The following is a 17315-nucleotide window of genomic DNA, read 5'->3' as shown; positions in this document are numbered from 1 at the left end:
CAAAAATTGAAACACATAGAGACTGTTAGAGCTGGAATAAAAGCAGCTCCATAGTCATTGATCTGTATGAAGGTGTTTATTTTTGAATGATGGAGACTGCAGTTTTGAGAATGTGAACCTATAAGAAGTATTGTCTAACTGCACTGCTTGTTTGAAAAGACTGATTTTGGATAATATGGAGGAAGGGTGGCTGTTTCAGAATAAAAGTCATGATCTGTTCTGTGCACAAAGCAAAAGGGAACTTTTACCAGGTGTCCCCATAAATACAGTGGCATTTAGTGTAATGTTAGGGTCACCAAAAAACAATTGTGAAATACTGGCCTTCACTTCTGCACCTGGGTTTTATTGGAGTCTCCTCCCACCACAGGTATGATCAATTTGCCCTCCCTGCCCACTCTCCTTTATATCTGCCCAAGGAAGGGCAGAAGTCTCAAGCTGTGCCCAACTGGGCAGAGGGATCTTCCTCCCGTTGTCACTGGTGAGTACCTGTGGTGCATGCTGGGTGTATGGGAAGAGGACAAAGGCCGGGGGGCCTGGTGGCCCCCCAGTTAGGCAGGGAAGAAGATTATTGGTCACTAGCATCATCTATGGGTGCTGGCTGCATCTCCTTACTTAGGCTGGGCTTCTCCATGTTTAACTGCTTCTTTTTGCTCTGTTGTAAAACTTTCCCCCTAAACGGTTTCCCTCTTGCTCTTCTTTCCCTGTTGAGATGAAATGCATAGTCAATCTAGAAGCGTGCAGCAGAATTGTCTTTAATTGTTAGTTTGTGGAGTCTTTTCTGTGTTAGAACAGAAAGTTTACAGGAAAAAGCTGTTAAATATTCCTACTTTGGAGAGCTGAGTAACTGGTAGAAAGTGTCCCTTGACAAAAGCAGCCATACCAATAATGTTATAACATGAGTTTGTACAACTTTTATGACCACTGGAGAGCAAGAGTCTGTAAGACGAAGGTGTCAGTTGAGTAAAAAATATATGTGTCTGTAAGTCTCCAGAGTGAGACTGTATGCATAAGTCTCTAGTGTGGGTCAGAAAACACAGTAATTCTCTAATATAATTACTTTTTTTCTAGTGTCTCAGCCATCTGGAGATGTGTTGCAGCATGCACTGTTTGCAGCCTGTAGGCACGAGTCTTAGTTTGCAGTTAGCTTTTTTGAGTAGCCAGCTGTTTCACTTCAGACTTGACTTTCTGCATGTTTTTCAGGTACCCACAGGTGGTTTCCCACCAACAGGTACCATTTTCGATTCAGGTGGTCAAGTTGCTTCATTGCTGCATGGCCCCTAGCTAATGTCTTTTTCTGATGCACCTGAAGCCAATTAGTGGTTGTTAAACCTGGGTTGTTATGGCTGATCTCTGACCATATACTTGCTACAGGGACATAAAGTTGAATGACTGCCTTATTTTCTTTTCCATGTATGTCTAACCCATAGAACAGGATTGATACTGTCATTTGACAGGGATTTGGGTCAGGCTTCCCCATGCCAGTTAACTGTTCGTGGTGACAGTTTCCTGGTTTCCTACCTTGCCATCTAATTGGTGGGCAGGCATGGTTCAGACTTCATTTTAGCAGAACAGTGCTTTCAAAAATCAGCTTCACCTCATGGCATATATGCATACATGAGAGTTTTCTTTGTGTATGTACATTTTTCTTTGAAAAAAGGTTGCTAACATGGAAAACTTGGCAATGTCCATAATGTTGCTTAATACTTTCCATTATGAAGGTGTATTTAGTTGCTAACAGTTTTGCTGAGCTTTGTTTGGCTCAAATGCTTTGTGTCATCTCTCAGCTTAAAAGATACAGCTGTGCCTCTGAATAAAGTGAAGGAAACTGATTGTTCTGATAGTGTTAAGGATTTAAAATAAGAATATGCTTGGAGCCCTTTTGTTGATGGTATTTGCTAATTCAATCTGCTGTAAAATGAATGCAACAAAGTATCCCCAAACCTGCCCCTAAAGCGCCAAACAATCCAACCAGAATAAAAACAACCTTGCTTTCCCTGTATCATTACTTAGCAAAAATTCCTCTAACCTTTTAGAGCCCCTTGGAAGCATGCTCAAAGACTGCTTTCTTTTTTTTTTTTTATTACTATTTTTTAATTGTTTCTTCAGTTTAATTGTGTGATGATGAATTACAACATTGTTTTTCCTTGTTGTTTGACATTTCCTAAGTATAAGGGATGGAATTTAAATAGTAAACAGCTCAATGTGTGTTTTCTTGACTTTTTCAAGTGTAATCTCTGCAATTTCTGAGATTATCTGCCTTTTTAAAAAATTATTCTGGCAAGAATTCAAATCTAGTAGTTGTCTTTTTGTAATAATTGAACATTGAAGTCAGCTATCTATGTGCCTTTAAATTCGTGACAGCTGTTAAGTCTTTATTTAAGTTTCCTTCCAGTGCTTACTTTAACTTCAATATATTGGCTGTTCTGATAATGCAGACAGTACTGTTAAATCAGAATGGTGATCTCTGCTGTGTGAGTAGAAATTTCTGGCTGATAAAGCAATGCCCATATACCTGTTATCAGTTACTTGGTAGGTATTACTCACATAGGTTTTCTGACAGAGAGCTCCAATTTTAAGTGCTTTTTATACCCAACTACAGTTATTCACTTTTGACTTCTACGGTAAGATCCCTCATTTTCCACTTGTCTAGTGATAGACAGTTTATTGCTGGTTTCTAACACAGGATAGAAGCTTAGGAATTTTAGCAAGAATACAGGAGCTTCAATTTCATAAGATTTTTTAGGATGTGTGCATCAGATTTTGGTAATCTGTGAGACATAAAAGATACTAACTAGCATAAAGTATATCTGATTCCCCTGTCCTTTCTCTTCCCCCCCCCCCCAGTAACTACTGGAAAATGCTGTAGCAATAGGCTAGAAGCCAGCAAACATATTTAATAGGTTGTGGGGTTTGGGTGGTTTTTTGTTGTTACTGGGATTTTGTCTGCTTTGATTTTGGTTTTGTTGTTTTACTACTAGAATCAGGTGATAAAGTTGTGAATCAAACCTATTGAAATTCCAAGTGTGCAGATCAGTGCAGGAAGTGCAAGCTTTCAGTTTTTCTTCACCAAACACTGCTATTTTGTCCTGGAAGCTTACAGTGTTTGTGTTGTGATTTGGAAATACTGTGTGACTTCTAAATTTGTTTCAGTATTACCTGTAAAACTTGTATTTTGCTTTTTATATCTTATGTTATTAAAAAAATTAAGTATGTTCTGCTTTCAAAATGCCAAAGACCATGATGCCATTTAGAGTGAACAATAAAAATGTTATTAGACAGGTAATCCAGCAAAATTTATAGCCATATTACCCTGATGAGAACTCATTTGAGAAGAGAAGCTGATGTAAGTTTTATTGTATTGTACTGGGACTTCAATATTGGAATTCTTGTAGCAGTTCCTTACCATGAAATAGAATCACAACAAAGAAAGAATACAGTTTTGGTAGTTTTGTGTGCCTTTAAATATTATTTGTTAAATATGCAAATTATGGTGTTCTGGAAAGGTAGCAGATGCTTAAGGGTATGTTGCTGTTATTAGGAAGAAAATCCCAACCAAACCCTTAAGGGTTCTAAAAAAGAGATACTAGAGAAAATCTGTGTATTAAAAAATAACAGAAGGCTTTAAATCTTTAGACAGTAAAAAAATTACAGTTAAAAGTATAGTTGGATCCCCTAAGTCCTCCTTTCATGTATCCACTGACAAATACAATAATGTTGATGGTGGTTGATTTCCACTGTATTCCTTTATTTGTAATCACTATACATAGCTGCAGTGACACAAAGATACATACAAGCAGTTTTTGCTTAGAAACATAAAGGAAATAAGGAAGAGTGGGGGGAGCCCAATGCAACAGCAGCAAAAGGGCAGTTCAGGGAAAGCAAATCTATTATGGCAGGCCACACAATTTTACATACATATTTTTTTTTAGCTGGGTCCATTCTTTTTATGTATTAATGTGTACTTATATGAAGACAATTGAAAATGTCCATAGGCTTAGTGAACTTGTTGCTTATAGCCTTTCTTTATAAGGATTTATGTTTTCTACTCAAAGTTCAAATGCTCTCAAGCATCAAGAGGTAGGTCATGTCGCGTTACTACTAAACTACCCAGTTATTTACTGTTCTAAATAAAAGAATTAAACTTAGAAAAGTTCACTATTTGTTAAAAGTGTTTCAACTGAGAAAAGTAATGTCAAGTTCAAGAATATTATTTTCCTTTGCAAAAGACTGAAGTCCTTCTAGAAAATAACAAAAGGTAAATCAAAATTACATCCTGCAAATTATAATTAGCTCATATATTTAATATTCATCACTTTTTTCAATTGACAAGATTCTTTTCTTCCCTCTACACAAAGAAGAAAACATGACATGAGTGATTTGGGAGTCAATGGCTGCAGCTTTTTCATTCCTCTGTTTCTTAACAGCATGACATAATTGAAGCAGTTGAAGGGAATTTTAGATAATCTTAGGGTAAGCATTATTGGAGAAATTAGGAAAAATCTTTTTTTTTTTTAATGTCTTCTGTTGTTTTAGTTGGTTTCATTTTATCTGTAATTGTAATCCAGAATAATTTACTTCCTCATTAATGTCTTGCCTTCAGTAACTATGGATTACAGTTGATATGCAGCAACTGCAAACTTGCTGTTAAATATAGCAAGTGTGACAGATTTTTTAAAAACTTTATTATTGTGCCTTAAGCATTCTTGCTTATGAAGTACACTATTATCTGTGTTCCATCCTTCATGGATTTGTACTTATTGTTACTTCTAACGTAGCCTTAGCTTGATTTTTCCCACTCAAAACAAACTGAGTACGTTCCCCTCTGTTTAGTATTGCATGAACATGGAGTCAGTGGGGAGTGAAGTAATGGAGCAGGAAACTGCTTGCACAGTTAATGTAGAATTCAGCTTCTGCACCCTTGCCAAGAGTCCAAGCTCAGAGTTTGAAGTGTGGGCCATAGCTTTTTCTGAACTGTGATGCAACTTTGTATTCAGAATGTGATGTGACCCCAAAATCTAGCCCCTAATTAAGGTAAGAGAATAACAGAACAGCAAGAGGAATAAATAGGGTATGCAAGAGTATCGTTTTACTTTGTATTGTGATGTAACTCTACCCCATTTTCAAGAATAGGTGAGAATTAGTCTCAGATAAGCCAGATAGTTTGTTGCCCAAATATGTTTAGATGCTCTAATAGACATCTAGATACTTAATTCCTTTGGGAAATACGAAGTTTTGGCTTAACAGTAGTGATTTGGAGATGCTTTGTGGTTTTTTTTGTAAAGACATACTTTTTGTTTGTATGTTTTTTCCCCAGTTTTAGAAAGTAATGAACTGAATTCAGCAGAGACGTTATCCAAGCCTTACAGTGCTCTAGAACTACATCATGTTTGCTAGAATTTCAGAACTAGAAAGTATGAACAGAGTGAATAGTTAATAAAGAGTAATGTTTATCAGGACACTAAGTTCTTAATTTCTGGGTTACTCTGAAGTATGTTTCCTTCTTAGTTGAAGATGCAGTTCATAATGTATATCTTAAATTGAAGGAGCATACTGAGGGATTTGATAAGCAGGAAAATCAGTGAGAGCCCATTCTAATTGGCCAGAGGTAGTGTATTTCCCAGAAACTAGATTAGATACAATTATCTTGGGTGGTTAAGCCAACTCTTCTTATCCCCATTAGGATACTTACATAAGACAAGTTTTAATACCCTCTCACAGTAAGGCTACTGGCAAACCATAGGATATATGCAGATTCCTCATGTTGTATTTTCTTTCTAGAAGGTTCTGAAGTGGTATCCCTGTTCTTGGAAATATGGTTTTGATCTTTGTCCTCTTTGATGTAACTTATGGGCAGTTGTAATTTTCTCACTAGCTTGGCCTCAGGTGTTTGGTTGTTTTAAAGGAAGGGAAAAGATATTGTGTACAGCTGAGTGTGTTTCTTTACCTTCAAAAGAAGGTTGCACAGCTGATGGTATCTTGTCAATTTACTGGTAGAAATCAGCAGTAAGAAGAGAAGAATCATGATGCTTTTTTTTCTGTAGTGGAATAGGTGAGCTCCTGGGAGAAGTATTGCATGTGCTAATTAAGATTTTTGTGTAATGTTAGCAGAAAAAACATTATTAGTAAAAGAACAGAATAGGTTTTGGCATTCAAGAAACCCCTCATTAAAATCCTATCAGTGCAACTTTTGCTATGTGTGTATTTAAAAGAGGGAAAGCTTTTTCTGTGTGTAATCATTATGCCCCTGTGAATGCAATACTGTCAGAATGTATAAACCTCTTGAAATGTCCTTTAGTAGCTCAGTGGAAGACTTTTTTTTTTTTCTGTTTGTCTAGATTTTAACACTTTCAGTGATCTGATAAAAATCCAAAACTGAGGACTTCACAAGTACTGTCTCCTATCATTTCAGCTTTCTTGCTAGGATTTAACTTATTCTGAAACTTTTATTTCTGTTCATTGTTGTTTGTTTTTTTCTCAGGTCAGGTGTCTGGAACAAAATTTTTTACATAAAAATACAGGAGCTGCTTCCTGGCACCATGATGAATAGCATTTAGATTTGCAAATGTACTGATTACATCACATGTTTTAGACTGTATATTTTTCTGGCATTCTGCTTAGTGCTGACTGATGTGATCAATAACCAAAATAGTGATAAATAGGGTGTTTGAATGAATCATGTCAGCCTGATGAGGAAGGACTAATAGAACCTGTTTTGTATTAAAAGCAGCAACACAACTCCCCACCCCCTCCAGTAACTCTCACCTAAACTGGCTACATTCCATTGTCAGCATATTTCACTAATTCTATAGTACCTTTTTGAGTGCCTGTTGAAAATAATTTTTTTGGTGTCTCATCATCTTCCATGGTGGGTTCTTCCAGTGGATATTCACCAGTTTAAAGATGGTTTGAGCTCATTGTGCAAGCTGTAAGTATTTTAAGGCAGTAGGTAGATCATTAATACTAGTAGCCCTACAACTTTTGAGTTTGCAACTTCATGGATTCTTCTGGGAATAAGTGCTGAAATCCCAGAGCTTGATTATACCATGGCACTCTTGAGCTTTGTATCATCATGAAATATATATGCTTATTTAAGAAGAAGCTAAATTCTTGCAGAGCTGGACTGCAACCTTGAAAACAAACTTTCCTTCTCTGATAGATCATTGATGTAGACATACATACTTTTGATAGCAGTAACTATTGAAAGTAATAGAAAATGCAGGAGAATTGCAGCATGTCTCTAACTTGGCTGAGAAGGCTTGCCCTCTTCAGATATGCAGAACTGTACCAGAGTTAACTGAAGATTACACGACTCAATAAAAGTAATCCTCAAATGGAATTATGTATTTTTTCAGTTTGTCCAATTTCAGTGTAAGATCTGTGTAACTTTGAGAAACACTGAATTTGCATTCATTTCCAAGTTGTGGCTTCTAAGGAAAACACTTTTTTTTCAAATGAGACGTTCATATTTTACTGTGGATCAGCATTTGCCGTCTGAGGCTACTGCATTTATTGCTTCAGAATACAAATTTTTTTGTGTTTGAAGCTCTCGGAAGGCATTTCAAATAAAACTTTTAAAACGTTGTTTCAAGGAACTTATGTGAACATTTCTTTCTTCAATTTCAGTGTTTGATTTGCCTTTATAGTATTCTTTAGGAAAGAGTTCTGTTTTGGTTTGTGGTTTCTCTGTTTCCTAGAGGATGGAGATGTTATCTGTGACCATATTTTTTCATCAGGAACAGTATAAGAGTTCCTTAAGACCATGACACTTACCAATAAATCTGTTTTTATGATGGTGTGGGGTTTTTTTTAGAAGGGCAGGATGGAGACATCAAAGGTGTTAGGCAACTTAGGTAGTGTGTTTTAATAAGGGTAAGATGAATTTGTTATTTCTGGTGGACCACATTTAAAAGAGGGATATGTGAAAGACTAACATCACCCACAGACTCTAACAAATGTGTGCTTTTTTGAAGTGTTTGTTGCCACATGTTTTGCTTTGTGTTTGAGTAAGATATACAGCAATAATAAGTTGTATGTAATTTTTTTGTCATCTTTAATTTCCTGCCATTGATATTCATGGCCATGTAAAACATGGAATTATCATATCCTAAATATAGAACATACAGAACAACATATCTGAAAATATTATTCCAAGTAGTGAAAACTAGTTCAAAGATGGGGGCTCATTTTCATACCCTAGGCTGATTTGTCATCGTTTGCATTGGAAAATGAATTCTACATTTCATAGCTAACCTGTATCATAAATGCTGAACCTGCAGCACCATTTTTATTGTCACTGATCAGAAACAAATTGTAGTATAACTAAACTCTTTGTACTGCTTAACTGTTTACTTAATGGAGTGATGTTGTCATCTGAATGTTTCAAGTAGTGGTCTATCTCAAGAGAATTAAGTTTCTGTTAAGAATGTCACTTCATGGAACTGGCTTGGTGCTGTCAGCATGCCAAGTTTGAAACCAGATTGCAAGTTGTGGAGTGTTACAGATCCTATTTTCAGCTATGTTCATCTACTTCTTAGAAAGTATTAAATTGGTCTTGTATGGGGAGTGGTAAAGGAATACCATGGAAAGCATCCACTGAATGTGAAAATGCAAACACCTCTTTATTTTTGGACTAGTCCAAATCTTTCGTTCTTCCTCAGTTTCATATTTTCTCCATTTCTTACAAAATGTTGGGTGAAACATTCACACAGAACATGCTATATATTTTTATAAATAATTTATAAATGAAACATTCACACAGAACATGCTATATATTTTTATAAATCATTTATAAATGAAACATTCACACAGAACATGCTATATATTTTTATAAATCATTGAAGTATTAATGTACACTTGCAACTCTAGTATTTACAAAAACCTGCCTTGGAGAAGTTGATATACCTTTGCTAGGAAAATGGGTTTCTCCAAAGCTCTGGTTATTGGTTTCTTCACTCCAGACAGTCATCTCACATCAAAAATATTGTCTCTTTTTTTCTCTTTGTCATCATGCTTTGTCCACCTAAAAGTTTGAGATACTTTTCTCTGAGCAACATGCAGACATAGTTATGAGTGTAAGAAAGAACACAGTCAGCATGTGCAACAAGGGAGCAATGGGTCTGATCACATATACTGTTCCTGACCATTCCTACTTCTTTTGCAACTGAGCTTCTTGACCAAGTATTTTCTAGATCAGATTGCAACTTGCTCTTCATTTCAAATCTAAATTTTTTTTTATGAAAGATGTGCTTTCATGCTGAATCTCACAGCCTCCCTCTGTTGACTTAGAATTTGCCACAAGAAACTTCAACTCAGGGTAAAGGATTTTGAGAGAATGGTGGTCAGAAACTGGGTATCAGCTCAGAAGGTAAAATGTTTCAAATAACACTTCTTCGAAGACCAAGACGTTTACAATTCTAACAAATTCTAACTTTAGATAAACTTTGTTACAGTATTGCCAGACTTTTCATGAGAGGTTGTATGTTTTACTGTGTTGAGATTAGAGTATCTGGATAAAATGGTGATTGCCATCTTTCATTTTTCAAACAATATTGCCACACATAAGGTTGATATGATGCTTCTAATATTTATAGTGTTGTCACTTCCATGCCCTCTGCTGTGCATTTTTTCCCTAGTCCTTTTATAGAGGTGTACCGTACTGAGGCAAATTAGGCTTGATGAGTCTTGTGGTTCTAGTGGAGACAATATGGAAGCCCTTACTCAGAAGTTTGTTCACTCAAGAAATACAGTTTTGTCCTATTGTGATGCGTGGTCTTCTGAATTCTTTAATGTGAATTACATACACACATTTTTTTACTTAGTTAAAATTACTGGTTGTTCAAATGAGGCAACGAGCTAATGAGTTACGTTATAGGAGAGAGACCAGGTAACTTTTTTTAATCAGTATTATCTGTTTTCAATATCTGAAATAAGGAAAATGGATCAAACTGTCGAGATGACCTATTGTCTTCTAACATGTTAACAGAAATGCTCACACACTAAAAATAGTAATTGTTTCATCCTAGAAAAGATTTTGGTTTGGAAAATAAACTTAACAGGAGCTGAAATCAAATGTAATGACAGGGAAAGGTGCCTTCCTCTGAGCATAGTTTTGAAATAAATGGTCCCGTCATCATAAGATTGTAGTACATGGTGTTATTTGCTCACTATCCAAATTAAACTGTGCATGTATTTAAGAAATTAGTGGTGATTTTTCAGTGAGTTTTGGGACTAGCTGTATTTTGTTCTGTTTCAGTACAGAACCCTAAACTTTACCTTTAAAGACTCTGTAATATTAAATGTCTTTAAAAGTTATTGAAGCTAGAGTAAATTCACATTGGTTGCTGACTTTATTTCTTCTGCTAAGCTGAGAAATTTCTTGAGAAACATTTGATGGGGGTGAGGGTATGTGTATTTTTGTTGTGTATTTATTTGCTTGTTGGGATGGAGTGTTTTGGTTTGGAGTGAGTTTGTTTGTTTTGTGGGTTTTTGGTTTTGTGTTTCTTTTTTTTTTTATTCTCTGGAGCAGATGTTTGTCTTCTGTGTGAAACATAAATTGTAGGATGTGGCAGGGTGGTTGAAGTTTACACTTTCCAAAGGCTTCAAGTTGTAAAATCACCATCTGTGTTCTCATGGGTTTATCACTCAGATGCCCTACTCACATCATCCTTGAAATTCTGGAAATGACAGATTTCATTGTGGCAGTTCTTGAACCAAATGATACAGATTTGCTTAATTAGGTGAAACAATTTTGAAATAAGAGATTTCTGGTTTTTCTAACTCTTAGAAACCCTTCTTAAATACATAAGCCCATATGTTCCTCACACTGTGCAAAACTGTTCAGAGGAAACAAAAACAGTTAAATTTGAAGACCTAGTGTAACTAAATGTCTGAGGGAGATGTGTAATAGTAAGTGCTTGCATCAAGAAGTACATCTAGGATTAATGGGAACTTAAAAGTGCAAAACTTTAAATTTCTATTGGTGTCTGGAAGATTCCTGACAGCTTCGGTTAGATCTCTTCATGAGATGCTGCGAACTGGTAGGGACAGAACTGTTGGGCAAAATGAAACTGCAAGTTGCAGTCTCTTTGAAGGTCTGTAAATCATGTGCAGAGCTGCTCTAGACTCCTGAATATAGTAGTAGTCCAAAGGTATGAATATTATTGTGAGGCTTTTTTCATGCTGCTTCCTTGAGAATAAAATACCATGTGTTGCAGAGATGAAAAACCAAGTAACATCACATCTATGAAAGACCTCACAAATAAACTTTATGAATGTCACAAGCTTAAAACAAAAGCTTTAACATTAATGGAAATGTCATTAAAGGGTAAATGTTAACACATATTTTCCAATAAGAGAAACAGAGAAAGAATACTTAAGGGAGGAAATTTTCCTTCCTGATTATCACTCTTATCCAGTCCCAATAAAGGTCATTCATTGCATAAATCCTGGAGAAGTGCGTATTAGAAGCGTTTTCCCTTAAAAGGTGTGGAAGGAGGTAGGCAAGAATCAGGGAAAAAAAGGTCTAATTCTGAGCTATTACCTAAATGATTTTTTGGGAAGTTGTAAAAGTAATTTTCATGAACTTTTCAAGCAGCAATCAGGTTGTTTTTTTTTTTTGTCTGGAATACAATAAAACCAAAAACTTGCATAATACATCCAAGGCATAATGGAATCTGGCCTGCATGGCTTTTCACAAGTCAGCTTGCATATGGACTTTCTTTATAACCGTTTCACACCTAAACTACTCCTAGGCTTGTAACTGAAGCAGCGTCAACTGAGCATTCAGGGCCTCTACACAAAGATGGACTCTGTAACTGCATCAGCGTCGCAACTTGTAGTCTGTGTGGTTAATGGTGTGCAGATAATGGAGAATTTTCAGTGTGTGTGTTAACGATAAGATAAAACTTATGCAGAAATGAACATTTTATGTGATGAAGGATCTGGATAGCACAATCAACGTGCTTTTGTGTGTTTTCTTCTCTCTCTTAAGTGATTATTTTCTATTGTGTGTATGAAGTAAGGATTAGCAGTGTGTGACCCTTGAACTAATGAGGTCCTTCTCAAAGTTATTGCTTGATTTGCCATCTGTGGTGAGTTCCTTCAATAAACAATTTATGATATTCAATATTGGTAGACCCTAGCCTAAAACCTTGAATTCTGTTCCTCCTCCTTTATTATCTCATAGTTGTCTGTTCCATTTTAGATTTAGCTCATTCTGAAGGTGTCTAGTTTAATTCTGAAGTCTATTGCTGGTGTTTTTTCTGAAGATAGTGATGGCAGGGGTGGCTTAAGCAGCCTCCAGTTCTTAGGTAAAGTTAAAGAGTCAAGGCCAGATTTCATCACTGTGCAAGTACCAACTGATCATAACCATCTTGTGCAATAGTAGAGAATAGTTGAAAATTTCCTTGTGTATTTTGGTCACTGTGGATATATTTTGCTATCAGTAAACAGTATTGTCAATCAAACCTATTTCAAATGTTCAAAGGTAATTAAGCTATTTTTCTGTTAATTCAAGATTACCCTTGTGAAACAAAGTAAGCATTAGTTGATAGATATGTTAATTTATGCTTGTTGGAAATTAGGTTTTGCAATGTAAATATTTAGGTAGACATTCTTAACCTGAAGATACAGTATGAGATGTAGATTTGTGGCAACAATAACCCTGTAATGACTTGCTGTCATGTTTATTGTAATTATCTTGTTAGCAATGTGTAGTCCATCAGTTTTGAATACATGGCAGTTTTAAACGTATAAGAGAGGTTTTAGATGATAACTGTGTGTTATTTCTTTAAGTAGCAGAAATGTTAAAAGGTGCTGATAAATTTCCTTCTGAAAACTACTGTTTTTAACTAAACAGTCACAAACTAGAAGGATGGGAGAGAATAGCAGAAGTCAGTGAGGCACAGTTTCTATAAGAAAGAGCCTACATATATTGCTTGTCATCTACCAGGCCGTCTTACTTTGGTTTTGGCTGATTGACACAAGTAAGACTGCTAACCTGCTGCTTCATGTTCAGAAGAATATTTAGCATATAAATCTGTTGCTTGATGAATGAAGGTAATAAAGTAGTTATCCTGTACTAATATTGATTGAATAATGAGTGTAAATGTGTAGCAGAGAGTTTAAGTTGATGTCATTCTGGGAACACTACTAATTGTTTCCTCTTGGTTCTTTATCTTGAAAGAAAAGTATTTAAATCTTAGAACCCAGAACTTCCACTGATGTATGTGAATGACTTTACAAGAGATATTTTTACTTTGGCCCTCTTCTTAGGAATAAAAATATTCAAAAGTGAGCGTGAAGTATTTCACGTTTTGGATAGTAGACTGTTTTAGTAGGACTACTTTGTTCTACTGCCGTATGTTTTACATTGTGAGTTTGTGAGAGTTTTCTACTGACCTGGTAAGTGGCTGTCAATAAAGTATGTTCATATAGTGCCATCTTTACATGTAGCTAAATTTGTATAATCGACTTCACTTGACGTTACTGTGGTAACTGTACTGGAGAAAACACTAATTAGTGAACTGCCAAAGTGTTCAAAGGGTGTACTTTTGATACATTTGTTCTCTGTACATGGTGATTATTTTACCAGTCTCTGAATGTGAAAAATGTATATTCTAGTACTTAGTTCCCTCAGTGTGGGAGCAGTTAGTGGCAAGCAAATAAAAATGTGCCATTTTCACACTTTTGATACCATGCTTCATCTTACTTGAACAGAGCTTCCATGAACCAAAAACATATTTTAATTTCAAGTGCTGTTTCTATTTAAGGACTTTGCTACTCCTGTAACTTTAGTGCTCCTTCTGTTGAGGAGCTACTACTCTGCTGAAAAGCAAAGCTGAGCTGGCACCTTCATTCTGCGCTCATGCAGGCTTTCTATGTGGTGGGAAAAGAACTTTCTGGGATGAAATTTTGCATATATGATAACAGAAAGATTGGAAATTTCTTTTAAATGTCATTTAAAAAAAAAGTTAATCTCTCTGCTTTGCTTGATGTGATCTTAAGTAGAGATACATTCTTATTTCAAATATATGGAAACATAACATGTATAGAATGCCTTAGTATCTATGTGAACAAGAGCTGTTAACACTTGATGTGAGCTACAACCTATGGGTTGTTTGTTAGCAAGGACAGGGCCTTAGTATATTCTTAGAATAGTCTGTCCCTTTCTGAGGATTCCTTGTTAGAGCAATTTGTTGCCACAGGTGAATGGGTTGTCATTCTATACATATCAGCACATCTCCCCTGTCATCCTGGGGAGGGCCTGATCCTGCAAAATGTATTCCTCCTGAAGCCGTAGCACAAAAGTAAGAGACAGTCCTTCACTTCTCTCAGCTGTGGGTTAATGAGCCCTTAAACATGGCCATGGAAGTTCAGCTATAAGGAAGTGTCCAACACTGTCATGCTGAGCTGTGAAAGTCTTCTTCCTGCTACTTTGCTTTACGTGCTCTGCACACACTTGATTTTCCCTTTTTACATCACAGATGAGTGTTTGACCCCAATGTTTCAGTATCTTGCTGTGCTTTTCTATTTGTCTTCGATATACTCCTATCTACTTCCACTCCATTATTGAAGGACTGATATGGATTTGCTATAGTCCAAGTATTGCAAAAAATAAGGGAGGGGCTGGGGTCTTCATTTTGTGCTTGGAGTCTTTCAAAATAAGTATTTCAGTAGCAATGAAAATCTAGCTTGTATGTAATTATTTTCAGCAGCTTATTTCTTTCTCCCCTAAAGATTGCTTAAAATATTGTGTCGTTTTGTGGGTGGCTGGCCTGCAGTTAAATAAAACTTCTGTTTCTCTCTGTTTAGCATTCTAAATAACTGTTAGGGTTGAATATAGGCCAATTACGTACATGTGGGTTTGCATCCATCTGTTTTCCATTATTTTCTGTTTCCCAAGGCAAATTCTTTTTATGTGTATACAGAGAAAGGGTCCTCAAAATCTCATTTGTGGAGCACTCATACATTCGAGGAAGTGAGAGTGGCATTGGGAAATAATGTACTTCAGTTAGCTCATGAAGATTTGTAGCATGGCATGTATTTCAAAATTCCAACTAAGTCTTTGCTAATTTTGTGAGAAGTGGTTTGTGCTTTAAAGATTGCTTACTTGATTTTGTAATGTGCTTGTTCTAGCAGTTTGTGAGAATTTTCTTGGTGACATTCTTATTTATTGACTCTTTCATCAAACATTTCCAGTTTAATAGGTTTTCTTGAAGAGAATAGAAGTTTTAGTGCTAGGATGGAAGTTTGCTTGTTTGCTTCAAGTGAGAGCCTTCAGATGAAAGTACAGTGACTAGAGATATGTGTATATATATGGAAACAAATAGCATAATAGATAGCTAGGAATGTTAAAGTGCTACACACCTTGGGTGTGAAATGTCTGAATTCAGTGTAAAATGTGTAAATATCAAACAGAACTGGACAGCTAAAGAAGGAAGATGTAACCTGTGTACTAAATCAAGAAGCTATTATGTATAGGAGAAAAGCTATATATATGTTTTGGTGATTGGAACAAAAAGGGTATGTAGGTTATGTAGTTGAGTGCTGAAGTCAGGAGAAGCCACAACTGGTGAATGACAGGGAGAGATTTTTACCAAAACAGGAGTTAAATAGTGCATTGGGAAAAGAAGGGAGAAGATAGCACATCCATTGCAAAGAGATCTTGAGAGATGCTCAGGTATTGCGGAGCAGGGACGCTCTCTAAAAATACAAGAAAGGACACTGCAGAGCAGCTCATGTGAGCTTACACTGAGCTTACCTGAGGAGCTGCGTGGCTGCTTAAGGAGGTCTCATGACATTGTGCAATAGCTCTCATAAGGGGAAGATATATGTCTTAGCCATAGAACTGCTCCTCGGTGCAGTTAAACAGCTTGTTGTGATGGTACATTTGTTCAGGACAGCACTGTGTTATATAGCAGTGCCATGTCAGACAGAGGTATTTCTGCCATCCTGTGCTGTTGACTGTTGTCTTAACATCAGTGCTGATAGTCAATACAGATTAAACTAGTAAGGCTGGTAGCAAAGTTAGGAGAAGTTAATGTGCTTCAGGGGATTGTCAGAGACAGAAGTTAGATCTGGGTGGAGCAGGATGAGATTGGTGGCCTGAGCTGCTGCACCATAGCTACACCAGACTGGTAAATCTTTCTGTGTTTACGGTCACTAAAGAGAGCTAGGGAGCAATGCTGTGCCATTAAGCACACTTCTACTGCACAGTCAAGATCTCGGTTTTAGGACCTTACATTTTGTCAGCATTCTTGCTAATAATAAAGAGGATGAATACCTATTTTGCACTTTGTTATTTTAAAATGGAACAGAGAAACTGATGCCATGCCTAGTTTTAGTCAGGCAAGCACGATGAATACTACATCTTCACTTTCTTTATTTCTAATAGTTTGTGAAGAATGGCATGGTATTCAGTGGTTTATGAAGAATGAAATGTTATAGATGTGATGTGCATCTTAGCTCACTCACAGGTACAAGAGTTGTAGTTATAACAGCTGCAAGTCCTGTGTTGTTTTCGTCTCGCAAAGACACAAACACCAATATCCTCTGTGGAAAGTATTTAGTAAGCTGTTATGGTCTGGTATTACTTTTTCATTTTTATCTGTCAATACTGCCCTCATATTTTGTTAGATAATCTTATAAAGCATTATTGTTGAATTGTTTGTGGCTGCGTTTAGCTTATTTATTGCAGTAAATAGTGTTTGTAAGGAACTATCTTATAATTAGTGATCAATATGGTCATATCCACCAATAGAAACTTATAGGAATCCTGTGACTGGTGAATATTCATGGAAGTTAACCTGAATATTATTGGACAGGAAAATAAGAGTTACCTTGGGCAAATGATGTTACAACTGTTTTCTTTTCAATAACTACAGACCTGGAATTAGTTAGGAGAAGGGACTTGTTAAAAAACTTGTTAAAGTTGTTGTATGGCTTATAATAAAATTTTCCTAAATATTTTGGAGAAAGCTTATGTTGTCATCAAACATTGACTGGGCTTACTGGTGAATGAGTTGATTGGAGTCAAATTATGTTTAATGAAAAACTTATAACAGGCCTACCAAAGGGAAAAAAAAGATTCTGTTTTAACAAAGACTAAATAAGCTCTTTAATAGTTACTGAATTAAATGAAATATACTATTGCAAGTAATCCCTTTTCATGCCTCCATTTCTGATAAATCATGATCTTCATAATATATAAGATCTGATCTCTGCTAGGAAGAAATCATGACAGATGGCCTATTCAGGCTTTTTCAGGATAAAGGGATTCCAGTTATTTAAGTTATAATTACTGGCCTAATGCTGCA

The 17315-nt window shown here is 36.1% G+C and overlaps 1 protein-coding gene across 9 annotated transcripts in view; it reads left to right on the top strand.

Moving 5' to 3' along the window:
- Window positions 1-17315, top strand: part of MARCHF1 (membrane associated ring-CH-type finger 1) — a 255582-nt gene that overhangs the window by 153683 nt on the left and 84584 nt on the right. Inside the window, exon 1 of one of the 9 annotated variants that reach the window (XM_064148764.1) lies at window positions 421-478. The exons of the other annotated variants lie outside the window; for them this stretch is intronic. The gene's annotated coding sequence lies outside the window, so the exon portion shown is untranslated. Of the gene's footprint in view, window positions 1-420; window positions 479-17315 lie in introns of those variants that run through there. 9 annotated transcript variants of the gene reach the window in all.

The sequence above is a fragment of the Pogoniulus pusillus genome, chromosome 9, assembly GCF_015220805.1.
Source record: "Pogoniulus pusillus isolate bPogPus1 chromosome 9, bPogPus1.pri, whole genome shotgun sequence".
NCBI lineage: Eukaryota > Metazoa > Chordata > Aves > Piciformes > Lybiidae > Pogoniulus > Pogoniulus pusillus.
This window is presented reverse-complemented; position numbering and strand designations above follow the sequence as displayed.